The sequence below is a fragment of the Dama dama genome, chromosome 20 (genome assembly GCF_033118175.1).
Source record: "Dama dama isolate Ldn47 chromosome 20, ASM3311817v1, whole genome shotgun sequence".
In the NCBI taxonomy this organism is placed as follows: Eukaryota; Metazoa; Chordata; class Mammalia; order Artiodactyla; family Cervidae; genus Dama; species Dama dama.
The window spans coordinates 27,779,616-27,806,770 of NC_083700.1; the positions used below are offsets into that span (position 1 = coordinate 27,779,616).

At 48.5% G+C, this 27,155-nt stretch overlaps 1 long non-coding RNA gene across 1 annotated transcript; it reads right to left on the minus strand.

Moving 5' to 3' along the window:
• Positions 1–1,681: 1,681 nt before the first annotated feature.
• Positions 1,682–18,623, minus strand: LOC133040857 (uncharacterized). The gene is made up of 3 exons (XR_009689049.1): positions 18,579–18,623; positions 11,373–11,448; positions 1,682–1,819 (listed from the first exon to the last, which is right to left on the minus strand). It is a non-coding gene; the product is annotated as an uncharacterized LOC133040857 (long non-coding RNA).
• Positions 18,624–27,155: the final 8,532 nt, after the last annotated feature.

The window sequence follows — 27,155 nt, forward strand, 5'->3', positions numbered from 1 at the left end:
AGGGCAGAGCCAGAGGGAACCTCAGTGTCACGACCCACACCCTCATCCCATGGGGAACAGAGGCCTTCTCTCAAGCTGGGGCTGCAGAGGGGCTGCGACTCGTGCGGGGGTTTCTCTGCACCCACCGGGAAGGGCAAGGGCAAGCCTCCCCACGGGCCCTGGGGTGACAAGCCTGGGGTCAAAGGAGTATCCCCGACTAAGACCCATGGGCCAATGCCAGCTCTTCTGCAGCCCCACTGCCAGAGGGATCCAGGTTCGGTGTTTGTTCTGGGCTTTCACCTGCTGAGGACACCTTGCCAGCACGTTCTCAGGCCTCAGGGGACCCGCCCCCGCAACAAGGGAAACAGCCCTGAGGGTGGGGGAAAGGCAGGCCCCTCCCACATCCGGGTCTTCTCTCCCGCGTGCCCACGCAGAGCCCACCCCCTGCACCCACGCCCGAGCCGCTTCTCTGGTGTGATGGGGCCTGCGAGGGCCAGCACCTCTTTTCATGAGCGGGCTCAGCCATGGTGTGAGTGCTGGGAGAGCCACGCTTTCACTGCTGGGCGCAGGGTGCCCTCCCTAGCAGCTGCAGCCTGCATGCCCGGCGTTCTTCCAGAGAGTTTCTGGAAAGTGGCGTCCGTCCAGCTCCAAGGTTGATTTGCACCTGGAGGCCCGCTGACTTCTGCCCCTTTCTTAGCAGAGGGCGACGTGTCTGCCAGGTTACTCCCATCACAGTAAACTGGAGGGCAGGTTCCGGGAAAAGGAGGTTGGACCCCCAAATCCAACGTTGCTTTCTTCACCCTGTGATCCAGCACAGCTCTGTTCACCTACAACCACACCCAGCAAGAAGGGGCTTCGCCGGCCCTGTGCTCCCAGGCGCTGGATAAAGGGACGTTGCCCGTGTGACAAAGGGATAACCCCAAATCTACACTTAGGTTTGTAAGCTTCAGTTCAGTTCAGTTCAGTCGCTCAGTCGTGTCCGACTCTTTGCGACCCCATGAATCGCAGCATGCCAGGCCTCCCTGTCCATCATCAACTCCCAGAGTCTACCCAAACCCATGTCCATCGAGTCGGTGATGCCATCCAACCATCTCATCCTTTATCCTTCCCTTCTCCTCCTGCCCCCGGTCCCTCCCAGCATCAGGGTCTTTTCCAGTGAGTCAACTCTTCGCATGAGGTGGCCAAAGCATTGGAGTTTCAGCTTCAGCATCAGTCCTTCCTATGAATACCCAGGACTGATCTTTAGGATGGACTGGTTGGATCTCCTTGCAGTCCAAGGGACTCTCAAGAGTCTGCTTCAACACCCCCACCTAAAGAGTGCTCTGGAAGGGTTCCAGGCTCTCCAAGGCATGAGGAGCTACCATTAGGCTGGGCGGTCATGCGTAGCTGTTCATAGGAAACTGTAGAAGAGGGTCTCTGGCCACGTTCAACCTAAGCCAGTCCAGGACCTCTGGGGTGAACGTTTCCCTGCACTTGTCCCAGGTGACAGGCAAATGAGACGAAAGAAAAACTTGAAACAGGAAACTGACTTAATACCCACAAAAATAAAAGAGTTCTAAATAACAAAGTACTGCTTTTTCATTCTTTATCAGCTGAGGGTATTTCAGGCAACTGAAGCTTTAGAGTTTTTCCCTTTCATTCGTTTGTCAAAAGTTCAAAATGATATCCAGAGCTATAAAATTTGTCTATTGCTCCGGGCTTGTAGATCCTCAAGAAGTAAGACTGAGTAGGTTTAATCAGACACACTTGGAGGCTGAGTCTGTCTTCTTTCTGGGAGTCATCTATCAAGGATTTGTGGTCAGCAGAGCTTCCCTGGTGGCTAAGACAGTAAAGAATCCGCCTGCAATGCAAGAGACCTGGGTTCAGTCCCTGAGTGAGGAAGATCTCCTGGAGAAGGGAAGGGCTACCCACCCCAATATTCTTGCCTGGAGAATTCCATGGCTGGAGGAGCCTGATGGGCTACAATCCAAGGGGTCACAAAGAGTCGGACACAACTTAGTGGCTAACACTTGCACTGTGTGTGTGTGTGTGTGTGTGTGTGTGTGTGTGTGTGATCAGCAGAGCCTGGCCTGGGGTCTGTGGGAGGGGGCACACAACTGGCCCAGGTGTGATCTGATGGGGCCCAGAATATCATTGGGAAGAGAAAGTATAGGAGCTTGATAAGAAGGAGGCAAAAAAAAATAGCACAGTGAGAAACTAAGCAAGTGATTCCATTCAGATAAATTAAATGCAAACTCACTACAATTGAGAGGTTTAGATTGAAGAAGGGCTTTTCAGGTGTGGTTAACCACAGAGTGAGGAAGCGAGCTCTAAGCTGGACTTGGAGGCAGAAGAGAGAAGGTAGGGGAAGATTTTCAAATCTGGGTGGAGTGGTTAGTGGTGGGGGCTATGGCGGGGTGCAGGTGTGGGGGGCGGGGTGCAGGTGTGGGGGGCAACGTATGGATAAGTGAAGTCACACACACAGTGTTTTGGGAGGAAAAGGAGCAGAAGGACAAGCGTGACCTAGAAAAGTCAGTCACTAGTCTAACAGGCCATGCCCGGAATTCTGTTACACCTTATCCCTCCTCCACCCCCTGTGTGCAGGGCTCTGCTTCTCTGCAGGCAAGCCTGTGCCCCGGGTGGTATGATAGTTTCCATAGCAACCAATTGTTCTGTCACAGAGATGGGATTCTGACTCCAGGTGGGTTCTGAACAGAACTAACAGATGAAACCACTAAGTCACAGAGATCTAGTTTTCCAGTAAGTGCCCCTGCTAATAAAGGAGAGAAAATGTACCAACTACAAGATAAATGGAACAGAGACAAGCAAATGCTACATTTTACAAAGGCATCGGCTGTTTGCTGCAAACAAGAACTCCCTAATAGGTTCAACATGAGTGATGCTGGCAGGGGTGGGGGAAGCCAGAACAGCCTCCAACGGGCTGCGGATGAAGGGTGTGGCAGGGTGGGAGATGCACAACGCCAGGTCTGAGAGGCAGAGAGGAACGCCTCAAATGTGTCATCTGAACCTTGCACATGTTGTGATTGTGAATCCTGCATGACTGAACAGGATGCCAGCATCCCTGCCTGCCTGTGTGCATTCTTCCTCAGAGGATTCATCAATGCTAGCTAGAGTTAGCCATCCAAGAACAGCCCTCACTATTTAGAAATCACTGGGAGAAGAGTCAGGTCTGAATTACAAGGTCTTTTAGAAGCAAAGCAAGCATATTACTACTCTGAAGGCATGACTCAGGCAGTGCCTTTGTGGTGGAATCAGAGTCGGGTCCAGTCTGATCTGTGACTCACAGATGACCCTGGGCAAGTCACTGCCGTGTCTGGGTCCTCATCTTGTAGACTTAGGGCCCTCCAGATACAGCTCCTCTGCTAGTCCATACTTCCAAGTCTACCTCAGAGACCTCCAGGCAGGGGCTGAACCGTGAATGTCATTTTATTTCTTTATTTATTTTTGACCATGCTGGGTCTTCAGTGCTGTTTGGGCTTTTCTCTAGTTGCAGAGACCGGGGGCTTTTCATTGAGGTTGCCTCCCCTGTTGAGGAGCACGAGCTCTAGGGTGTGCAGCTTCAATAGTTGTGGCTTGAGGGCTCAATAGTTGTGTTTCCTGGGTTCTAGGTTATAAGCTCAATAGTAGTGGCACACAGATGCCTAGCTGCTCCGCGGTTTGTGGGATCTTCCCAGACCAGGGATTGAACCCGTGTCTCCTGCACTGGCAGGCGGATTCTCTAACGCTGAGCCACCAGGGAAGGCTCTAAATTGTGAATGTAGATTGATCACCTGCATTGAGAACAGAACCAACACCATGAACTCAATTGCCATTCATTTCCACCTTCAGTTAACAGCGATTGACAACTGTCTATATAGCGATCACAGGGCCAGTTATCAGGAACCAAGGTAACAGGTGGTGGCACCTTTGGGGTCCTCCCAGCTGAGTGAGGGAGACAGACAGGTGGCATGCTCAGAGCTAGGGGTAGGTCTGGCCCCCGGGTGTGGGTGGGCAGTCCAGGGGCCAGGATAGGGCATGCGGTGGGCCACAATGCTCTCTGTGCCTGCAGCCTGGCTGGGAGGAGAGGCAGGAGGAAAGAAGGAGGGGAGGAAGCAAGTTGTGTGGAGGGGTGGTGCTGACTCTGAAGACCCAGGGACCTGGGGGTGGGAGGAGGGGTGAGAGATGGGAGCAGACAGGCCACGTGGGTGTTGGTGCTGGAGATAAACAGGTGCTCAGAGAGGAAGGATGGTTAAGTTAAGGGGAAAGGAATCAGGCAGGATCCCAGGAAGAAAGAAATGAGATCTGGGCTTTGTGCTGGCAGATCTGTCCCTAGAGGAGATTTGAGGCGTTGGTGGTGACCAGTATGGTTAGCCCTCATCATAGAGTCCTGGGAAGGTGCTTGGTGTGAGCACCCAGACTTGGAAAAGGGCCAAAGGAACAGGCAAGGCTGCCAGAATGCCTGGACCACTTTGCCGAGCCCCAGGGCCCAGTGGGCAGGGTTCCCCACACCACCCCGTGTCCCCTGCCCAGGACTGGCAGGTGGCTGAAGGCATGGGTTTAGTGCAGGACAATGGCTGTCTCCTCTGAGACCTCCAGAAGGTTGGGGAGAGGATTATAGACTGTGATGCAAAGGTGAGTCTTGGCTAAAGAGCCAGAGATAGTAGCCCTTGTCTGTGTTTTCTGTACTTCTTTACCTAAGAGAATCACAGAGACTTCCATGTTGTTGTTCAGTTGCTCAGTTTTGTCCTACTCTTTGCAACCCCATGGACTGCCTGTCCCTCACCACCTCACCATCTCCCAGATTTTGCCCAAGTTTATGTCTGTTGAATCAGGGATGCCATCCAACCATCTTATCCTCTTGACGCCTTCTCCTCCAATACTTTGGCCACTTGATGCGAACAGTCGACTCACTGGAAAAAAGACCCTGATTGGGAAAGATTGAAGGCAACAAGGAGGAGACTCCCATAGCCTCTCCTAAAAATTAACCAGGTAATCATTCAGTACCTGTTATTATTTGTTATGCTAAGCCTTCTCAGGGCTCTACAAGGCTGTTCCCCACACACTTGAGTTTACAGCACAACTGGGAGTTTACGAATGCACTTGCAAGCTTCAGTGAGCTGAACTGCAGTCCCTATGAAGGTTGAGCTTGGAGCACAGGCTGAGAGGGTCAGAGGGCAAGAGAGAATAGGGGAGAGATCTCTTGAAATTATGTGCTTAGGAACCATTCATGGGGAAAGGGCATTTGCAAGGGTCTTCAAAGGTGAAGATATGGAGCGAAAGAGGTCAGAATAAAACTGAGTTTGGAAGCAAGTGGAGAGACAAAGCTTCCAGAAGCATCTGGTCAGTGGCCAGTACCACTGGCCTTGCCTTAGAGGAGGTGTCAACGAAAACAATAGATGATCGATAATGAGAACAGAGAAGAGTTTTATTTGAGCCAAACTGAGGACTAGCCCAGAAGCCTGTTCTCCAGATTATTCTGAGAAACTGCTCTGGAGAAGCAGGGTTTTCAGAACAGTTTTATATCTTGTCAGAACAGAGAACATTAAACAAATTGGGGACACATGTCTTCAAGTTTTCAGAAAAACAGACTAGCATGTACGCACGCAGCACATACAGTATGGCCTTGGCACCTGGGAAAGGAATCTTATCATCAAAGGAAGAGGCGTATTTAATCTTTATTTCTAACATTGACATTCCTTACTTCTGGCCAGGGTGCCCTTTTCTTTAATGATTAAAGCGGAATTACCACATATGTTTGATAGGCCACAAACAAGCTATTGTAGTTAGCATAAAGTTCAAGTTAACTCATGTATAAGCCAGAATGACTTCCCTATATCTCAATATGTGAACATTTCTTTTATCGGAAGGCTGGACAGCAGTGTGGGAAGGACCCCCATTTCTGGCATTGGAAATACCGTTTAATGTCAACCTAGACCCAGGTTTGATTCCTCAGTCTGCCACTTGATAGCTGGCTGGGCCTGGCCAAACTCAAATTCCATGCTCCTAAATTTCCTGTCTGTAAAAAGTGAAAGGCAAAAATGTTTCTCTCAATGTGGGAATGGAACTAAATGTGACTACAGGCAAGGCACCCAAGCTTTTAGCAGGCCTGCAGGATCACTGATCCCTTCCTTTCCTGGCCGGCTGAGAAGCTGCATTTGAGACCGAAGAGGAGAAACATTGCAGAAATCCTCTGAATGCCCTTGTGGAAGTAAATACACAGACTGATCAGTGGGGGAAAATATGTTCTCTTGCAGCCTGTGGGGTGAGTTGACCATGCACACTTGTCTCCGGATATTTGACTTCCTGAGGCTTCCCTGAACAATACCATCTCTGTCTTGGCACCGCTGACCAGCAGTCCCATGAGAACCAGGTTCTCATCACATGTCCTTTTCCTGGAGTGAGTCACTAGAGAATTGGGCTGTAGTCATAACCTTCACCGGCTAAGAGAGGTTAAGTGGGTTGGAGGGAACAAAAATACAGACTAGTTTGGTGCTTCATGTTCCCTTCCATCAACATTTTGCCCCAGGCCTTAACCTTGCAACTCAAAAAAGTTGCATGGTATAATGAATGAGAAACTGACTGACCCCCTTGTGATCCATACACAAAAGGCTTTTCAATAGTCCGTGGTCACAAGGCTTATCTATTGCACTAAAATCTAGCCAGTTAGAAGCTGGAGTCAGGATGGGTGCTCCTGGTAAGACATCTCAGAAAGTTGGAAAAGCCATGAAAACTTTTTAGATTGGAGTATAGTTGACTTACAATGTTGTATTAGTTTCTCCTGTACAGAAAAATGACCTAGTTACGTCTACATATTTTATTCATATTCTTTTCCATTATGGTTTATTACAAGATATGACATTCCCTGTGCTACATAGTAGGACCTTGTTGTTTATCTATTTTACATATAGTGGTTTGTAAGGAAAAGCTGTTTTGATACCTTTCTAAGGAAAAAAGGTGACATTGAACAGAAGCGGGGGAAATCTAAATAGCAGATGGAACACGTAAAATTTAAACTTTGAAAATTGACTGCATGTCTTCCTTCTTGGGTTGTGTAGCATAAAGTAATTTTGAATGGCCAGCATAAAAATAAACACACAATCTCCATGTAACCCCTATGACCTCATATTTCCCCAAACTTGATGTTTCCTTGGGAATGAATGGTGCCTTTAACCTAGACAGCTCGTGCAGTGGGGCAGAAAATAGTAGCCAGGAAGCTGGGACTGTCTAAGTACTGCCTGACACTATGACCGTGTGATCTCGGGCAAGCCACCTTGCTGCTCTGGGACTGGGGTTCCTCACTGGGAAATGACAGGTTTGTCTGGATAATTGAAAGTTTCCTGTCAATGCCTCACCCCCACCCCCACCCCCACCACCCCGCGCAAAAAGCTTTGGTGTTCATGACTACGCACACTTGATCCTTAAAAAAAAATAGGAGAGATAACAGGCATCCTTACCAGTCCCACTCCATTCCCTCAGGCAACCCCTCAAACACAAGCCCAGAAGGTGCTCCTCTTTTGTGGAAGGTCTGTACCTACATTTGTAAATGCCAATGCAGTCTGAATGTTTGCCCCCCGAGTGGTGTGAATGGTCACCCTGGCTTTCTGACTTCCAGCAGGATCATAGGTCATTGTGTGAGCTGTTCATGTTCACACCCAGACCCCATGTGCTCTGCTTCCATGGAGCACTAGTCCTCCTCTGCAAATCCCATCTACAAACATTTATTGTGACTCACCGACATGGCAGGTCCTAGAGCCAGACGCCAGCAAGCATGGCCCTCAGCCCTGTTGGAGGCTCACACTGGTAGGGAATGCAGAAATGCTTTCAATCCAAGCCTGATAGACGCAGGAAATCCTGTGACAAAGCTTGGGAGGGTGGGAGTAGCTCTCGCTTGGGTAAGGCTGCCTGGAAGAAGCAGGCTTTGACCTGAGCTTTGTGAGACAGGTAAGATCTAGATAGTTTGAGTGAGAAGGGAAAAGATGCCAACAGAGGGAACAGCAGAGCCAAGACAGGGAGGCAAGAGGCTCAGTCATAGCCTGGGAGGGGTGAGCTGCCCTTTCCTGTGGAGCTTCACATGTGTGAGGGAGAATGGTTTAGAAATTCAGGCCAAGGCCTAGTCATAGGAAACCTTCAAGATTCTAAGAAATTTGGGGCAGGATCTGGGAAGCCTTGGACATTCTTGAGCAGGAATGTGTCATGCTGGGACCTGTGCTTTACAGGAAGAGTGATGTGTTGGCTGCAGGGTTTGAAGGAGAGCGACAGAGCAGGCAGAAAGAACGATGAGGGATTATTACAGTCACCCAGATTGGTGATCATGGAGGCCTGACGTGCAGTGGGAAGACCAGGACAGGCAAGGAGGGGGAAACTTTGGAAAAGAGCTGTCGAGGTAATAGAGTGGGGGTCCATGTCTGGTGGGATGTGGGGTTTGTGCCTCATGCTGAAGCAGAGAGAACATTCAGGAGGGAATACAGCCACCTGCCCAGCCTGGATTTAGGGTAGCTTATCCTGGGAGTTGTTGTCTAGAGGTACCCTGAGGTTAAGAAGTGAGCAGGTCTGGAGAAACTGATCTACAGTGGTAAAGTCTGTAGGTCACCCCCGCCCAAATATCTGTTCTTCCTTTCCTAAAAATGTTACTGTTGTTTATTTTGGTTATTTTATTTATGTTGTTTATATTGATTATTGTTTAATCACCAAGCCATGCCTGACTCTTTGGCGACCTCATGGACTATAGCCCGCTGGGCGCCTCTCTCCATGGGATTTTTCATGCAAGAACACTGGAGTGGGTTGCCATTTCTTTCTCCAGGGGGTCTTGCTGACCCAGAAATCGAACCCACGTCTCCTGCAGTGGCAGGTGGGGTCTTCACCACTGAGCCACCCGAGAATGGAACCCCTAGTTTTTAGTTAGACACGTGTCTCCTATCCCTGCTTTGAGTCAAGACCCTTTCCACTTTTCTTCCATCTAGGTGTGGTCACATGACTACATCTGACCAGTTGATTTGTAATCAGAAATGTCAGACTTCTGGTTTCCTGCAGGCTAGAAGGCAATACAACTTAAGAGGATTCAGGTCACATAGGTTAAAATCATATTTGAACCCTGCCCGTTCTGAACTTACATACTGGATGGCCAGGAACCCATTTACAGAAAATCTTCACTTGGCTAGTGTCCATTGTTTGCATCTTAAATGTTTTTACATTCAGGATGTTACCTTATCCCTTTAGTTTTACATTCTAGGGGATACCTTGTCCTCTGTTCTAACTGCAGGGACAAGTGCAGATGCATAGCCCCAAGTGGGGCTGATGTCAAAATTCAGCTGCTGGGGAGGATGGAGGATCCCAACCCTGTAAAGGACGCCTAGAGGTGAAACTGGTTTTAGTAAGGAGATGGCAAGATCAGTTCCAAGCCTGCTGAGTTGTGATTCTAATCAATGACTGATAATATTTAATATGTTTTGAGTGCTCACTCTGTGCCTGGCAAGGTTCTAAGCATTTAACTGCATCACCTCACATGTTGGGGCATGTTGACAAATACCATGTGAGGAAGCTGCTAATATTACCCTCATTCGAGATAGACTGGGAGCTAAGAGGTGAAGCCATTTGCTAAGTGTCTTCCAGTTCCCCAGTAGCAGCGCTGTCACTCAACTCCAAGTGTTTCTGTAATCATGAAGTAGTTGTTCTTGTGTGCCCGCTGAGTCGCTTCAGTTGTGTCTGACTATTTGCGACTTTGTGGACCATAGCGCGCCAGACTCCTCTGTCTATGGGATTCTCCAGACAAGAATAATGGATAGCCTCCAACTAAAAAAAAAAAAGGAATGAATGTAATAAGTAAGCAGGCTAATAATAATGTATACTAAAAATAAATACTCAGCACAAATCTTAAAAAAAAAAAAAGAATAATGGAGTGGGTTGCCATGCCTTCCTCCAGGGGATCTTCCCAACCCAGGGATCAAACTTGCTTCTCTTATGTCTCCTGCATTCGCAGGTTCTTTACCACCAGCACCACCTGGGAAGTCCCATAGTTCTTAGGGAGTTGTTTTCTTTTTTTTTTTTTAATGTCTTCCCCACAACCTCCTTCTTAGAATATATCTCTTTTCTCTGATACTGATTCCATACTTGGTATGGAATTTTATCTGAGAAAATTCCTGCTAGCAGGCTGATACATTCCCTTTCCCAGTTGACAGTATTTGAAGCTGAAACTCCAATACTTTGGCCACCTGATGTGAAGAGCTGACTCATTGGAAAAGACCCTGATGCTTGGAAAGATTGAAGGCAGGAGAAGGGGACAACAGAGGATGAGATGGTTGGATGGCATCACCGACTTGATAGACATGGGTTTGGGTGAACTCTGGGAGTTGGTGATGGACAGGGAGGCCTGGTGTGCTGCGGTTCATGGGGTCACAAAGAGTCGGACACGACTGAGCGACTGAACTGAATCGAAGCTTGACAGGCGCTTTGCAGGGGCATGTTGACAAATCCACTAGAGTGGGGTGGGGGTGGGAGATTTGTAGCATTTGCCAATTTTCATGGTGTAAATGTTCCCACCAGAACTGATTCAAGCTGCTATGGCAGCTTGTACAATTTCCGGATATTTAATTGTGGATTCTGGTGCAGCCTGCTCCAGCACACCTTTGGGGCCCAGAGGACTGTACTGTATAGCTAAAAGAGCATCCATCCTAGCTGAGAATTCTCGGAATCTACAGCCAGGCCGAGAGTGTAGACACTGGGGGGCTTCCAGGGCTCTTCCAGGTATACTTTGAGGGGGTCCTTGGCTGCTTCTCCCTAGAGGTCTGGCCCTGGGCACTCTGGGGGGTCTTACTGTGGCCCGTGGGCTCAGCAGTCCCTTGGCTCATCCGTCACTCCTCCTCTAGAGGTGTCAGCTCACCTCCTGAAAAACAGCCCCATGTGACCAGCAGGTGGCAGCATTCTCACATTCTCACAATACTCCGTGCCCAAGCAAAATGAGGAGCCTTTGTTCTGAATTCAGAGGTGGTGTCACCAAGAGAAAGGCCCAAAGGGGCAAGCTAATTGCCTGTCCTTAGCTGACCTTTGACTACAGAGCCAGTGGACAGGCTCCCACAGCTTGACATAATGAAAGTAATCTTCGAAAATGACAGAGACTGCCCAGTCTCAACACCACTGCCTGCCCATCCTAGGGGCTTAGGTTTGGCATCATGGAAGCAGGCACTGGGGTTCTTTCAGGAAGGGAGCTAAGGGCCAAGAAGAGGTTTCCAGTTCTTCCTTAGAACTGCTGCTGCCCCAAAGCCACACTGTGCTATGGCTTGTCTACTTGACTCTACTAGATGGTTAACTCCTGCTAAGGTGACCAGCTATCCCAATTTGCCTGGGACTGTCCTAGGTTCAATACTGGACGTCTCATGTCCTGGGAAGCCCTGGTCCTGGCAAACATGACAGTTGACCACCTGAACTCCTGGGCCCTGTCTTTGCCTGACACACAGTAGTTACTTCTTGTAGTGGTTGCCGCTGCGGATGAGGGTCCTGAAAGAGAAGGGCAATGTGGAAGTTGAGTGGGATCATGGAAAAGGAAGTGTTAGTAGCTCAGTCGTGTCTGCCTCTTTGTGACCCCCTGAACTGTAGCCCGCCAGTCTCCTCTGTCCATGGGATTCTCCAGGCAAGAATACTGGAGTGGGTTGCCATGCCCTCCTCCAGGGAATCCTCCTGGCCTAGGGTTCAAACCTGGGTCTCTCCAGGTTTTGCAGAGTCTCCCTGGGTATGCAGGCAGATTCTTTACCATCTGAGCCACTAAGGACACTGACCAAATCCAACAAACAAAATTTGATTTCATTTTATTAAAAAAGAACTTACTCCCTTTGCTTTTTATCAAAGGAGAGGGTTGGAATGCATGAGGGGGAAACTCCAGAACAGTCCCTTTCTTCTTCTCTCTCCCTCCCTCCCAGTTACCTCCTTCCTTCTCCTCCTCACTGCAGCACATCTTGCATCTGGCACCTGATACAGGGCCCTCCCAGAGTCCACAGCAGAGAACTCTGTGTTCCAGGGAAGGGTGGGGCCGCTGCAGGGGAGGGCGGCAGGGGCAGTGAAGCGGGCAGGCCAGAGGAGGGGTGAGGCAGGCAGAGGTTCTTACGCCCTAGAAATGGAGGAGCAACGAAAGTGGCCCAAAAGAGCCTGAGGTTCCCTGGAGCCCTCAGCTGGTCTCCTCAGCTCCAGGCAGGTCCTCCTATGGCTCAGGCCCCACTGTGATGTGGCTTATCTCCTTTGTCTCCGCTGAACCCTCTAGACAGTTCACTTCTACTCCAAGGGGCTAACTCAGGGGAGTCAGTCTCTGCAAACACAACATGCACTATGGCTTGAATCAGTGCAATCACTATGGCTGAATCACTTTGCTTAAACCAGTTAAAAGATGTGCAAATTCTTGGGTCCATTCGCAAACAACTTCTTTCAAAAATCCAACCAGCCACAGCACTTAACCCAGGACCAAAAACGAGATCAAACCAGTCAATCCAAAAGGATATCAACCCTGAATGTTCCTTGGAAGGACTGATGCTGAAGCGCCAATACTTTGGCCACTTGATGCAAAGAGCTGACTCATTGGAAAAGATTCTGATGAAGAGAAAAACTGAAGGCAAAAGAAAAAGGGGGAGGCAGAGGATGAGATGGTTTGACAGCATCACCAACTCAGTGAATGTGAATTTGAGCAAACTCTGGGAGAGAGTGAAGGACAGGCAAGCCTGGCATACTGCAGTCTATGGATGGGGTCACAAAGAGTCGGATATAACTTAGCAACTGAACAACAACATTGACAACAAACAAAGTACCCACTGCGTATTTCCAGATTCACTGATTCATGACAAGCATCAAGAAGACTGCTGATGTCTGCATCAAGGAATCTGATTAAGCTTGAACATATTCATTGGCCACTGATACGAATAGCATTATAACATCAAAGAAATTTAAAATATCTCAATATTGTTTTTAATCTTTGTCAATCTGATAGGTAGAAATTTTACAAACATATACTCCTTCTGGGAGCGTAATTCATAATAACCACAAGATAGAAACAAACCAAATGTCCATAATAGATAAATGGATAAACAAATTGTGATCTATAAATACAGTGTAATACTATCCAGCCATAAAAAGAAATACAGTACTGAAACGTGCTAAAAAATTTTTGCAAATCCTTCTTCCCTGGTCTGGACATTGGGATAAAGTAGAAACCACTCACAGTGGCCTGCCAGTTCTGCACAGATTGTTCCTTGTCAGTTCTCCAACCTTATCTTGTCCTGCTTTCCCCAGCACTCACGGTGGAGTCACCCTGGCCATCCACCAGTTCCCTAGAAATACCACACTCTGTCCTGAGTTATAGTCTTCATTCAGGCTGTTCCCATTGCCTAGATAAGAATAGCAGGTAGAGGCTTCCCTGGTGGTTCAGTGGTAAAGAATCTGCCTGCCAATGCAGGAGACATGCATTTGATCCCTGGTCTGGGAAGATCCCACATGCCATGGAGCAACTAAGCCCATGCATCACAACTACTGAGCCTGGGCCCTAGAGCCCAGGAGCTGCAACTATTGAAGCCAGGTCACCCTACAGCCCGTGCTTCACAACGAGAGAAGCTGCCACCATGAGATGCCCTCACACTGCAGAGAGTAGCCCCTGCTTGCAATAACTTGAGAAAAGCCCACACAGCAATGAAGACCCAGCATAGCCAAAAATACGTAAATAACTAAAAATTAAAAAAAAAAAAAGAATAGCAGATGGGATCTGGCTTAGAAGGAGTGGTCCTAGAAGCACTGTGAGAGGGTGAAATTGCAACTTTAATGGGAAGGATGAGAAGGGAACCTGTCATCAAACTGGGGAGCAAGGAGAGACTGCACTTTCAACATGACAGGTATTAGCTCTTCTGTCAACTTGGTGCTAAGAAATATAAATTTCTCATAGGCTTTTTGTTTTAAAATTTCTGAACAGCCCACTACTCCTGACGTCAAAATCTATTGATATTGATTGGTTGATATTTATATTCCCACGGTGGAGCCTGACTCCACCGTGACAAATTAATGCAGCATAGCCCTGTTTTAGATAAAAATTGATCTTACAGGTGAAATCCTGCCACCTCCTGTTTCCCAGCCAGACTTTGGATTTACTGGGGCCTAAATTAACCCTAGGAGCTCAATAGGGACTCTACAGACTTGATAAGTATTATTAATAGACATAATCTTTCTCCTTTAAAGAACAAAGAGCAGGAGTTTGAGTTATTTTCAGCCACAAGATAAAGGTGAATGGATATGGGCTTTATTGAAGAAATGCTGGGTTTATGACATGGAGTTGACCAGGTAAACTAAATCCTAGATAGAGTGCACAGCAACTCTGGTTATTAAGGCATGGATATCTCCAGGTCTCCAGTGCTTTGGGGGGATGGTGAAAGCCTTTGCTGGTGTCAAAGAAGAGCCTTCACTTCATCTCCAGGCTAGAGGAGTCTTAACTGTTCCATAGAGGCCATAGCAGCTGAACCCAATGGAAGGCACATGATGATTGCCCGAAAGGGCTGTAGGCACAGAGGAGATGCCCATGCCAACTCCTCACTGGTGTGTTATCGAGCCATGAAATGATCCCCATGGAAATGGGTGTGCCTATCTACGAAGCAGTCACCCTTGGGGTCCTGGGGATGGGCTGATCCCTTGGATCTGTATGGCCTTTGTTCCTTTCAAAGAGCCCGTGTCTGTAACTGCTTCCTTTCCAGGCTAGCTCCAGCCATGTTCCCCTTATCCTCCTCGGAGGAAGAAGCTGAGCATTTGGGAAGAGGTCTAGGGTCTGGGGTCTCAAGGCAGCTTCAAGGATGTAGGGTCATGGTTGCTCTCTGCTTTCATCTATTATCTAAAACTGTAGAGTTTCCAGGTTGCCCTGGGTGAGGAGTCAAATGTTAGGAAGTGAAGGAACTCTACAGGAAGGAGGAAAGGCTCCTCCACCCCACTTTGGTTCCCCTACACACTCCCACCTCCCGCCCTGGGCGATCTTATCCTGCTCCTTCCTGTCTGTGCCTGCAGAGTCCCCCGGATGGCCTCAGCCCCACCAGCACCCCACCCTGGCTGCCCTTTTCACCTCCCCTGCCACTTGCTTTCCTGTAAGAAACTCCACCCTGCCCAGAACACGGAGTTCAGTCCAGAGTTTGGGAGGCTGGGTGTGAGAGTGGAGGGCAGTCAGAGCTGGAAGCGAGGAGGAGAAAGAAGGAACTGTTTGATTTCTCCCTTGGGCGCTGTCGCTCCCACCTGTTGTCAGAGAGCCAAGGGGACAGGGTTTTTAATGAAATGACATCTTGTTGGCCATGTTTGGCGATCCTTTGTAACCACCTCCCCTTCACCTGACCTGGCCCCTGTGCTTTGATACCACCAGTGGGTGCCAGGCACGGGGGCTAGGGATTTATGCTATATTGGACTTGGCCATCAAGGAAACAGCTAACAGTTACCATGGGTATACTACAGCAGGTGGCAGAAATATGAAAGCTCCCGTCTGAGATTTGGAAACATGGTAGTTTTAGACAATGGGTCCCTTCCTCCCTAGAGGAGCCCCAGCTGCCTCTTCCCATGATGCCACCCAGGCATGTAGGGTGGTGATGGGATGTTGAGACCATGACTCCTTTTTTGATCAATGGGCTTCTCATCATGTAATCCTGCCTGTCCCCACAGGTAAAGGTCAGAAGGCCAGACAGCTTGCCATGCAAGACCTTTTCTTTCTTTCCTTCTAAAAATATTTGTTTATTTGTTTAGCTGCACCGAGTCTTAGTTGTAGCACTCAGAATCTTCCATCTTCGTTGTGGCATGTGGAATTTTTAGTTGTGGCATGTGGAATTTTTACTTGCGGCATGTGGAATCTATTCTTAGTTCCCTGACCAGGGATAGAACCTGAGCCCCCTGCATTGGGAGCACGAAGTCTTAGCCACTGGACCCCCAGGGAAGTCCCAGGACCTCTTTCCTTAAGGAAACATGGTCTGGGGCCCACGTGAAGCCCTGGGTGGGTAGGTAGGGACTCAGGACCCACTGGTGAGTCCCTGGGCCAGCTACTCTGTAAGTGGTTGTGTTGGAGTCAAGTCCATTTACCAATGGTTTTAATGTGGACAAAGAACTGAATAGATAAATCAATATTAGGTATAAAAACATATTCCAAAATGCAATTGTAAAATGCAGTTGTGAATTAGGTAATTCTTTCCTCTGCTGGAAATGTAAGCCAGGTTTCCTCTGGTATGCAAGCCAGGGTTTGTAGTGGAGCTTTGTACTGTTTTCCAATGACAGAGATACTTTAACCATTACAGGGCATCAAGAACCTGATTCTCTCTCCTCTGCCTTTAGGAAAGCTACTACATGTGACGGTCCACAGGATAGTACGTGGCGTTCTGTAAACTTGAACTACCTGGCCCGTGATATGATTGATAAGAGCAGATGCAAGGACAGGAAAGAGAATTCAGAGACCTGTTGTAACTGACAGGTGATTTCGCTAAAGGCGAGGGTGTTTACACAGAGCCAGCTCATGATTATACAGAATATGAAATTATTATAATACATCCCGATAAAAACAATCAGCAGGAGAGGAAAAAGCCTGGCTTGGCAGGACTGATTTACATTGCAAATATCTTTCCCTTTGGCAGTTTAGCCACCGTCCCTCAGCCTATCTGTGAGCTGGCCTCAAGGACTTGAGGCACAAGCATGCACAGGATGGACACCAGTTCTTGTGGGAGCATCTGGATGGCCTGGAGTGGGGGAGGGGACCAGTGAGTGTAGTCTCCTGGGGTTTGCCTCAGCTGTGGGCTTGAGGGTGGGAGGAACTGGGTCATATCCTTGCAGAGCCAGGTGAAGGCTTGGCAGAAAGGAAGCACATGACTGATGCTACTGTCCCCTTCTCAAACCTGTTTCCAGAAGGCCACCCATTGCAGAGGGGTGCTGAGACATATGACACATTTGCAGCTGCTGAAACCATTAGTTAGATGCAGGGCTGGGATTTTTTTTTTAATTTTTTTTTTAGTTTTTAAATTTATTTTTAATTGAAGGATAATTGCTTTACAATATTGTGTTGGTTTCTGCCATACATCAACATGAGTCAACCATCGGTCTACACGTGTCCCCTCCATCTTGAACCTCCCTCCCACCTTCCACCCCATCCCACCCCTTTAGGTTGTTACTGAGCCCCTGGTTTGAGTTCCCTGAGTCCTACAACAAATTACCACTGGCTGTCTATTTTTACACATGGTAGTGTATGTTTTCATGCTTCTGCTGCTGCTAAGTCGCTTCAGTCGTGTCCGACTCTGTGCGACCCCACAGACGGCAGCCCACTAGGCTCCGCCGTCCCTGGGATTCCCCAGGTAAGAACCCTGGAGTGGGTTGCCATTTCCTTCTCCAGTGCATGAAAGTGAAAAGTGAAAGTGAAGTCGCTCAGTCATGTCTGACTCTTAGCGACCCATGGACTACAGCCTACCAGGCTCCTCCGTCCATCGGATTTTTCCAGGCAAGAGTACTGGAGTGGGTTGCCATTGCCTTCTCCATAAGTTTCCATACTGCTGTCTTAATTTATCCTATTTATTTTGGCCATGCTGGGTCATTACTGCTGCATGTGGACTTTCTCTAATTGAGGTGAGTGGAGGCAGCTCTCTAGTTGTGGTTTGTGTGGGCTTCTCATTGCAGTGGCTTCTCTTGTCGTGGCTCACGGGCTCTGGAGCACAGGTTCAGTAGTTGTGGCACACAGGCTTAGTTGCCCTGTGGCATGTGGGATCTTAGTCCCCCAAGCAAAATTATTAGTCACTCAGTCATGTTGGATTCTTTGTGACCCCGTGGACTATAGCCCGCCAGGCTCCACTGTCCATGGGATTCTCCAGGCAAGAAGACCGGAGTGGGTAGCCATTCCCTTCTTCAAGGGATCTTCTCAGCAGGGATCAAACCCAGGTCTCCTGCATTGCAGGCAGATTCTTCACTGTCTGAGCCACCAGGAAAGCCCTTAGTTCCCCAAACAGGGATCAACCCACGTCCCCTACATTGGTAGGTGGAATCTATATCACTGGACCATCAGGGAAGTCCAGGGCTGTTTTGTTTTGCTCTTTTATGAAGGTTAGGTGTTTGGTGAGCCCCCGGGCCCTAGTTGCACAGCTTCTCTTTCTGCATATTTTTCTGGGGAGAAAACACATCCCCTAGTTGTCAAGCTGCCATGACTTCCCATAACACAATGTAAGCAGAACATTCTGTTCACAGCCACTCCCAGGAGATCACTCGTTTTGAACTGACTCAACCCAGGTTTCTACCAGTACGGCCCAGGGCAGGAGGACTGCTACCACTGCCCCCCACCGCACCAAAGTTCTTAGGCCTGTTTGATCCAATGTAACCCATGGAATAAAACCCCATCAGCCCCCTTCCCCCTTTCTCCCAGCCCTCCCCTCTTCTTCTCTTTCTTCCTTTTTTCTTCTCCAATTTTGCCTTCTCTCTTCCCTTCTCACTTTCTTCCTCCCTAACCACCCCTCCCCCATGCTCACTCCCACATCCCTTTCCTGTTCACCTCTCTTGTGATATTGACTTGACATATTAATCATTACAACAGCAGCTAAGAATTCCATCATGCTTCATTAATCCCGAGGAAAATACCATGTTAGCTGATGAGCCCTCTAGGGTACACTCACACATTCTTCCCAGGGTCCAGAGCACTGGAAATTTCTCACTTTCTCCTTGTCACTGAACAGGAGGCCACTGTGGGAGGTCACAGTGAGCCAAGGTGGGGGATTGGCAAGGCAAGGGTGGGAATGGGGGTGGGTTCCAGTCCATGAAGGCATTGGTCACTCATCATGGACTCTGGCAGGCCTCGGGCTGTTCAAGGACTCCTGTAGTGGAGGGTGAGTTGTAAAATCCCATCAGGGTGGCCAAGGCCAGAACAGTGTGACTTTAATAGGGTTAAAGTTTGCCCTTTTTACAGCTTTTTTTATGATAAGGTTCTTAGTCACATGAAGGGGAAAGAACTAGAGTGGATCTGTCCAAACTTAGCTGGTCAGACCTTAGGTGTGGTCATGCATGGCCTCCTGCCAGATGCCCCAGGGTGTCCTTGGTCATGCTGTGGGTCCTGCTTTCCAGCTAAAAGTTCTGCCCTGCATGTCAGAAAGCCCGTTCACCCAGCTCTAGCCATTCACCCAACTCTACTCTAGGAAAAGTGGATCCAGGCAGCGATTTCAGACTGTGAAGTATCCTCAAGACAAGCAGACTTATTCAAGAGAAGCAAAGGACTCATCCCCTAGCCAAAGGTGTTGCCTGATCTTGTGCTGTCATCCAGCCATCACCCATAGTAGCCGCAGGGGAGACAATTCCATTCCCAAAACACAGTTGGGTTTGGATGCCTTGGTTAATATCCTCCAGCTTCCCTGGTGGCTCAGACGATAAAGAATCAGCCTGCAAGGCGGGATATGCAGGTTTGATCTCCAAGGAAGATCCCCTGGAGAAGGGAATGGCAACCTACTCCATTATTCTTGCCTAGACAATTCCATGGACAGAGGAGCTTGGTAGGTTATAGTCCCTGGGGTCACAGAGAGTCAGACACGACTGAGCAACTAACACGTTCACTTTCCAGCCTAGAATGTGCTGTTGTCCTTCTCTATCTGTCCATCCTTCAAATGGCCCCTCCTTTGGGAGAACTTCTCAAACTCTAGCCTCGTTTTCTGACCTCAGGAAGAATTCATCTCTCTCCCCCACCTTCAAAGAGCTTAGGCCGTACTTCTCAGCAGCATCTGCCCCAGTGTAAGGTATTCCTTGAAACACGCCTTTGGCCCCACTGGACTGTGAGTGGTCCATGCAGGACTCACCTGGGCCTTGTTTAATTTGAGTAAGCAAGCTGGTACCAAGTAGATGTCCATAACATTTAATGAAGGTATGATTTAGCAGAAGACCCTGCCCTTTTTCTATGTAAACAGCCTAAACGCCATGTCTTCTATGTATGGATCCTCTTTGCTCACAACGAATGTTAAAAAGTGTAATTTATTTTTTTTATTTTAAAAACTGAAGTGTAGTTGATTTACAATGTTACATTGTTTCTGGTGTACTGCAAAGTGATTCAGTTGATATGTCTTTGATTCTTTTACATTGCAATTTATTACAAGATATTGAATACAGTTCCCTGTGCTATATAGTAAGTCCTTTTTGATTATCTATTTTAAATATAGTCGTTTGTATCTGCTAATCCCAAACTCCTAATTTATTCCTCCTCCACCTTCCCCTTTGGTAACCATAAATTTGTTTTCTATGTCTAAGAGTCTGTTTCTGTTTTGTGAATAAGTTCATTTGTATCATTATTTTTAGATTCCACGTATGAATGATATCATATGATATTTATCTTTCTCTGTCTGACTTCACTTAGTATGAAAATCTCTAGGTCCATCCAGGTTGCCGCAAATGGCATTATTTCATTCTTTTTTATGGCTGAGTGGTATTTCACTGTATATATGTGCCACATCTTCTTTATCCATTCATCTGTTGACAGACACTTAGATTGCTTCCGTGTCTTAGCTATTGTAGACAGTGCTGCTATAAACATTAGAGGACATGTAACTTTTCGAATTAGAGTTTCCTCCAGGTATATGCCCAGGAGTAGGACTGCTGGAAAAGTATAGTTTCTAAATTGGTGACTAGTTTGTTGAAGGCTGGGGCTCCCTGGTGGCTCAGACAGTAAAGCGTCTGCCTGCAGTGCGGGAGACCTGGGTTTGATCCCCCAGGTTGGAAAGATCCCCTGGAGAAGGCAATGGCAACCCACTCCAGTCCTCTTGCCTAGAAAACTCCACGGATGGAGGAGCCTGGTGGGCTACAGTTCATGGGGTCGCAAAGAGTCGGACATGACTGAGCGACTTCACTTTGTTGAAGGTGGAATTTGCATCAGTCCTTGAATCCATAGCATCTGCCATAATAAGTTCGTTAGTGTAAATTTGCATCAGATGGTCCTGTCTGTGTCTGTTATGCCATAATGTTGAATCACTTGCAAACACATTTCCTCAGGGTAGACAAGTCAGATTAAGCATGGTGAGTATGTACCTACTCTGTGTCCGAGCTGACAGTAGGCCCCACAGAAATGCACAGTGAGAGGTCCCTCCCTATCGGGAATAAATTCTAGGTGCTGTGGAGATGTGGCCAGGTGTTAAACGCATGTGAGTTCCTTATGTGCCTGCCAGCTGTGAGCTTCTGTGTGGGGCCGCTGAGAGGAAGTCACAGCACGTTCCCTGGAGAAGCTCCTGGCTCCGCTGGGGAGCCGAGCCATCCACAGTGGATGCGCTCCCAACACACCCAAGGCTTGACTAGGTGTGCACAGGCCCCCAGCTGCAGCCGCTAGTGTCATAGTGTGCAGATCCCCTGGGGACTTGCAGTCTGTGAGAGCGGGAGAGGGGGAACCAGTGTAGGGAAGTGGAGGCCAGCAGGAAGGAGGAGCTGGCCCATTCCTGATGCTCGGAGTCAGTGGACTTCAATGCCGCTTTGTTTTTGGAGTACCGCTGGAAGTTTTCTTTCAGGCCTGAGATGGATATGAACCATTAAGGCTGCTGTGAGTGGAGTGGATTCTGCAGTGAGGCCCTGGGAGCACTCTTTCAGGGCTCCTTAGATGAGGGGTACCCAGGCCTAGGGTGGACTTCTTGGGGTGACTTTGGACCAGAGTGGACCCTACTTAAGGCATATTCGTGCCTCAGGACCAGCCAGAATGATGCTTAACCGCACAACTGGGAGACGGAGCAGTGGGTGACACCTCCAGGGTGGCTGGTGCTGAGGGTGGGAAAGAATCACCCACACGTCAGTTCACACTCAGCGCCCCCAGCCTCAGCGCTTTAGTCCCCAGCACGAAAGCTTGTTATATGGTGGCCAGGGAGCAGGTGGTGTGGGGGCTCAGTGCAACATCTGGGAACTGCCCTTCCACAGTTGTTCCACTTGGCTTTCTCATGCATGAAACCTGAGATATTGGAGAATAGTCTGGTGAGGGGGCTTGGCCTCCCTGGGGGCCTTGGAGGGGCTGTGGATGGTCTCCTGTGTTTGCCTTGGAGCCTGGACAAAGGTGGGCTTCCCTGGTGTCAGATAAAGAATCTGCCTGCAATGCAGGAGACCTGGGTTCAATCCCTAGGTCGGGAAGATCCCCTGGAGAGGAGCTTGGCAACCCATTCCAGTATTCTTGCCTGGAGAATTCCATAGACAGAGGAGCCTGGCGGGCTACAGTCCATGGGACTGCAAAGAGTTGGACACCACTGAGTGACTAACACACTCAACATGCTGGATGAAGATGGTGATCGGGAAGGGTCCAAGGACACACGGCACCCACGTGGAGAGGGATCAGGCTGATATTCCTACAAAACACGCTAGGGATCAGGCTGACATTCCTACAAAATGTGCTCTCTGGATCCCAAGCCCTCCAGAGGGGGCAGGAGATATCCCTGAACACACCCCTCCTGGCCTTGTGTGCCCTTGGCTGCACTGGAGAGGCAGGTCGCCTTTGCCCCCGCCACTCCCCGCTCGTGAATGAGGCTCGTGACTCACATCTGCTCGGCCAGGCAGCCGCAGTTAGGGGAGTCTCATTCAAATGCCAGGCAGACGCAAATAGCACGCTCTGCTCGCCTATGAATAGCCTGCCCAGCTGTTCTGCAGGAGGCCAAGCCTCGTTCTCATCCAAAGTACATTTGTTCTTATTTATGAGCTGCATCAGACGCCATCGGAGGCCTACCTTTGGCCCTTCAAGGCCAGCTCCGTGCATGTTCTTTGTTCCCTCAAGTCTCACCAAGTGAAATATTAACTGCTGGTGGGACAGAGGGCCTGGGAGCCTCTGACGGCAGGGTTGATGCAGAAGGATACCTGGAGGGAGGGTTGTTCACTGACCTGGAATTTTCCATTCCTCTGAAGCTCACATGATCGGGGCAGTGTTTTCTGCAAGCCACAGAGCGAAGGTGGGTGCCAAGTGGCCGGTGCTTAGGCACTGGATGGTGGGTGACCACAGCTGTTTATAGCATCATGGTCACTGGTCAGACTGATCTTGCCCATGCAGGGGGTCATGGAAAGGATCAGACCCAAGAGCTGGGAGACCCAGGGTTCAGCCTTGGCTCTGCCTCTGGGACAGCTTGGGGAGTCTTGTGGGAGAGGCTAGTCGTCTCAGGGCTTCTTTTCCCTTGGATGTAAAAAGAGAGATTGGAAAGAAGCACAAAATCTCCTTTCTGACTCAGATATTTTCTGCCCTGGATGCTGAGACCCGTGAACTCCACTTAGAGTAACATATTCCATATGTAATTTTCATAACATCTTATGGACAAACTCGAACGTACTTTTTGGCCAACTCAGTATTTCTTTCTCATCTTTGAGAATGTACTAGGTCAGCCCTCCACTCCCTTTGCTTCTCTCTCCTTTCCCTTCTCTCTATCTGCCTCACTGCTGTACCTTCCCTTTATCTCACTTCCCTTATCCTTACCTTAGAGCTGAGGACATCACCTTGGAAGCTGAAACACAATCACATGTCCTCTGTGGACCCAAGTCAAGTGGACCCATGTTTCACTTTCCAGCTTTACTTCCGGGCTTCCCTGGTGGTTCAGACAGTAAAGAATCTGCCTGCAATGAAGGAGACCTGGGTTCCTAGCTATGTGACCTTGGCCAAATGATTTGTCTGGGTGTTAATTCCCCATCTATCAAAAGGGAATTGTATTAGGGTTTGGGAAAGAGTTATACACAATATCTCATGCACGAAGCCTCCTTAAATACAAGCCGTTATATGATTGGAACTTAAAAGCTGGTATACACAAATAACTCATTCTTTAGTCTCTATTTCTGCTAATAGGGATACTCTCCTCCTATTTCTGGGCTTTGAACTTGATGTCACCTTGACCTTTCTTCTGGCTTGTTCTCTGCAATTAGTATCTCTGGAAGCCTTCCTTACAGCATCCCTGGGCTTGGCAGCTGTGAGGAGAAGACCTGAAGATCCAGAGCTAAGCAAGAGGCTCAGCCTTCTGTGGAGATGGTGCTATCTTTGGGAATCACTGGAAGATTTCCTCATGCAAGTGCTATTCTGGGGGGAATTAGTTCAAGTCTTGGTTGATTAGTCAGAATTCCCTGGAAATGGGTGTGGGCTTCACTAGTGGAGGTCAAATGGATCAGACTACACTCTCTTTGGATTTGCTATTGACCTCCTTACTGTCCAGAATCTGGCCTGGTGCAGATTTACATTCCCTGGGCCCTGAAGGTTGTCATGGGCCCTGTCACACCATGTCAAGTCGTGTCTTTTAGAGTGACATGAACTTGCAACGTGTAGGGAAGGTGGGCACTTCCAGATAGCTCACATAATGCTATGGGGAAATATTTTAAAATTGCTTCCTTTGAAAGAGCTTCCCCAGCTCTGCGGGCAGGTAGAAGAATGCAAACTGGATTTCAGCACCCACTTACCTCCCACCCCCCCACCCCGGCCCTGGCCAAGAGCCTTTATGGAGGGCCCAACCTACTCAACCATAAGGGCAGACCTGACACTCAATGATTAGATTTCAAGTTCCAGGAAGGTATGGTCCCTTATCTCTTTCATCAGTGAAGCCTGAATACTTAGCCAAAGCCTGGGCACAGTGAAGATGCTCACTAAATATTGTTGAGTGTTGAATGAATGAAGGTAAGGTGACCTCTTGCTAGGGATTGTTGGTGCAACTGATGCCAACAGGGTGGGGTAGTTAAATGCAGGTGCTTTGGAATCAGATAAAACTGAGTTTGGATTTTGCTCCACCTCTTAATAGATGCATGGTTATAACTTCTCTGAGTTTCAGTTTCCCCATCTTTGAAATAAGCATGTCACACCTGTCCAAGTAGTGTGGTGGTGAGGGTTTGCCAAGATGACATATGTAAAGTACCTACATCAGTGTCTGACAAGAGGTTACGTTTTAATTGAGGCTGCCGGGAGAGCACTGGGGATGGGCATTCCCCAGGGCCCCCCAAATCTGAACGACTTTATGGCTGCCAGAGCCTGGAGCCTATCCAGTCATTCTCAGTGGGGATCTCAGATACGGATTGAGGTGGCTTGCGGTCACAATGATTGCTCACTCCTGGCACCTATCCCCACACACTTACTGAGGCTTCAAAACCCATTAGGCTCTCAAACATTCAGTACTTCAGTTTCCCAGAAAAAGCATGACTTATGTTGGCTAGATTACAAATATCTTCTACAGTTTACTGTTTCCCATTATGGTACCCCTAACTGCTCTTGCACTTGGTCTTGGAGATTGGCCACCATCATTTAGTTGATCTCATGCTATCTGCAAAGGCAAGGAAAATAATGGTCTCTCTATAGGACTTTGCCCTCCCACGAGCTCAGGGACCACAAACCTTGCCTGCTGGTGCGGAAAAGCAACCGCCCTGGCTTCTGAGGATGTTCAGCTGAGAAATACAATACAGACACATATTCACTGATGCAGCGTCTGTGCTTTTAGAGTCCACAGCACCGTCTGAAAGAGTGCGTCAATACATTTCACCCTTTAGCAGGGTTGCAAGTGGTAATTTGTACAAGGTTCTGCAAAGATACTGGAGAAAAGTTGGTGAATAAATTCAGATTAGAGGGAAAATGCAAGAAAGACTTTTTTTTATTCTTTTACTAGTGACTGCATGTGTCTATGGAGACCTGAAGAGTGTCTTGAATGTATTAAGCCAAAAGTCTGAAATTTAAAAATGTCACTGTTGGCCCATTCACACCAATTGATCTGGGACTGAAGTGACTTTTCAAGGGGGGTGGGGTGTGATGGGGTCGAGGGCTGTAAAGGGGGAGTCCATGGATTAATGGAATGAACACAGGCATGCTCAGTCACTCAGCCGTGTCCTACCCTTTGCGACCCGTGGACTGCAGCCCACCAGGCTCCTCTGTCCATGGGATTTCTCAAGCAAGAATACTGAGTGGGTTGCCATTTCTTTATCCAGGGGATTTTCCTGACACAGGGATAGAACTCACATCTCCTGCAGCTCCTGCATTTGGGAGGTGGCTTCCTTGCCACTGAGTCACCTGGACTTCTCATTGAACACAGGACTGCGGGTCAAAAACCTTATAAACCTTATTTATAAAAACTTATAAATCTGTCCCTGATTGGTCATACCTTTGGTTGATGTGACATCACCTGCCAGTGCCTCCGTTTGTCTGTTCTTTGCGAGCAACACAGGCGTGTGTGGCCATTGTCAGAGTTTATGGTTTGAGTGTATGCCCAGCCGTGGTGGGTGGGAAGCCACAAGAGATGGGACCATCTGAGCCCTGCAGTCAGCCAGGGCAGGCAGTCCATATTCTCGTTCTACAGCCTCTTTTCAGGGTTCAGGGTCCTTTTGAGGGAGGAAAACAGAAGAGAGAACTGTGGGGGAATTGGGGCCTACTCCAACACATGGCAGAGTTGTGTTGATGATTCAGCCAATGAGCATGTCTTTCGCTGCCCAGACAGGATTTCACAGGTGTTCAAGAGCTTCTTTCCTCATCACAAGGCAGTTGTGAATGAAGGGGAGAGGGGAGGAAGATAGAGCAGACTGCAGAGAGCGCACAGCCCAAGTGTGGATGTTGGGGTGAGAGGGTGTTGAGGAGAGAAAGAGAGAGACTGGGGGAGAAGCAGAGGTGAGAGGTACTGGAGGGGAAGGGAAGGAAAAGTGGAAGGGGAGGAGGACCAAGGAAGCAGAGTGAGCCTTAAGGATCAGCAGTTACTCAGCCTAGATCATAGCTGATGTCAAGCTCCTGCAGAGGAACTCTGAGTATCCCCTGAAACACAGGTCCTGGAAGACAGATCCCTGGGGCCTCTGGCAATAGGAGTAGTTACAGAATTCATGGGGGTAGCCAAAAAAAAAAAAAAAAAAAAAAGCCTCAGGAAACAAAATAAATGGCATCCCAATGCAATTTTTAAATAGACTCTGTTTTTTTAGATCAACTTTAGGTTCACAGCACAACTGAACAGAAGGTATAGAGATTTCTCCTATACGTCATGACCTCACTCATGCATAGCTTCCCCCGTAATTAATACCCCCACCAGAGTGGTATGCTTGCAATAACTGATGAGCCTACACTGAAACATCATCATCATCTAAAGTCTATGGTTTCCATTAGGGTTCGCTCTTGGTATTGTACGCTCTGTAGGTTTTGACTAATACGTAATGACATGTATCCACCATTATAGAATCATAATGAGTCGTTTCTTTGCCCTAGAAATCTGCTTCACACTCCAGGATGTCTGGCTCTAGGTGAAGGATCACACCATCGTGATTATCTGGGT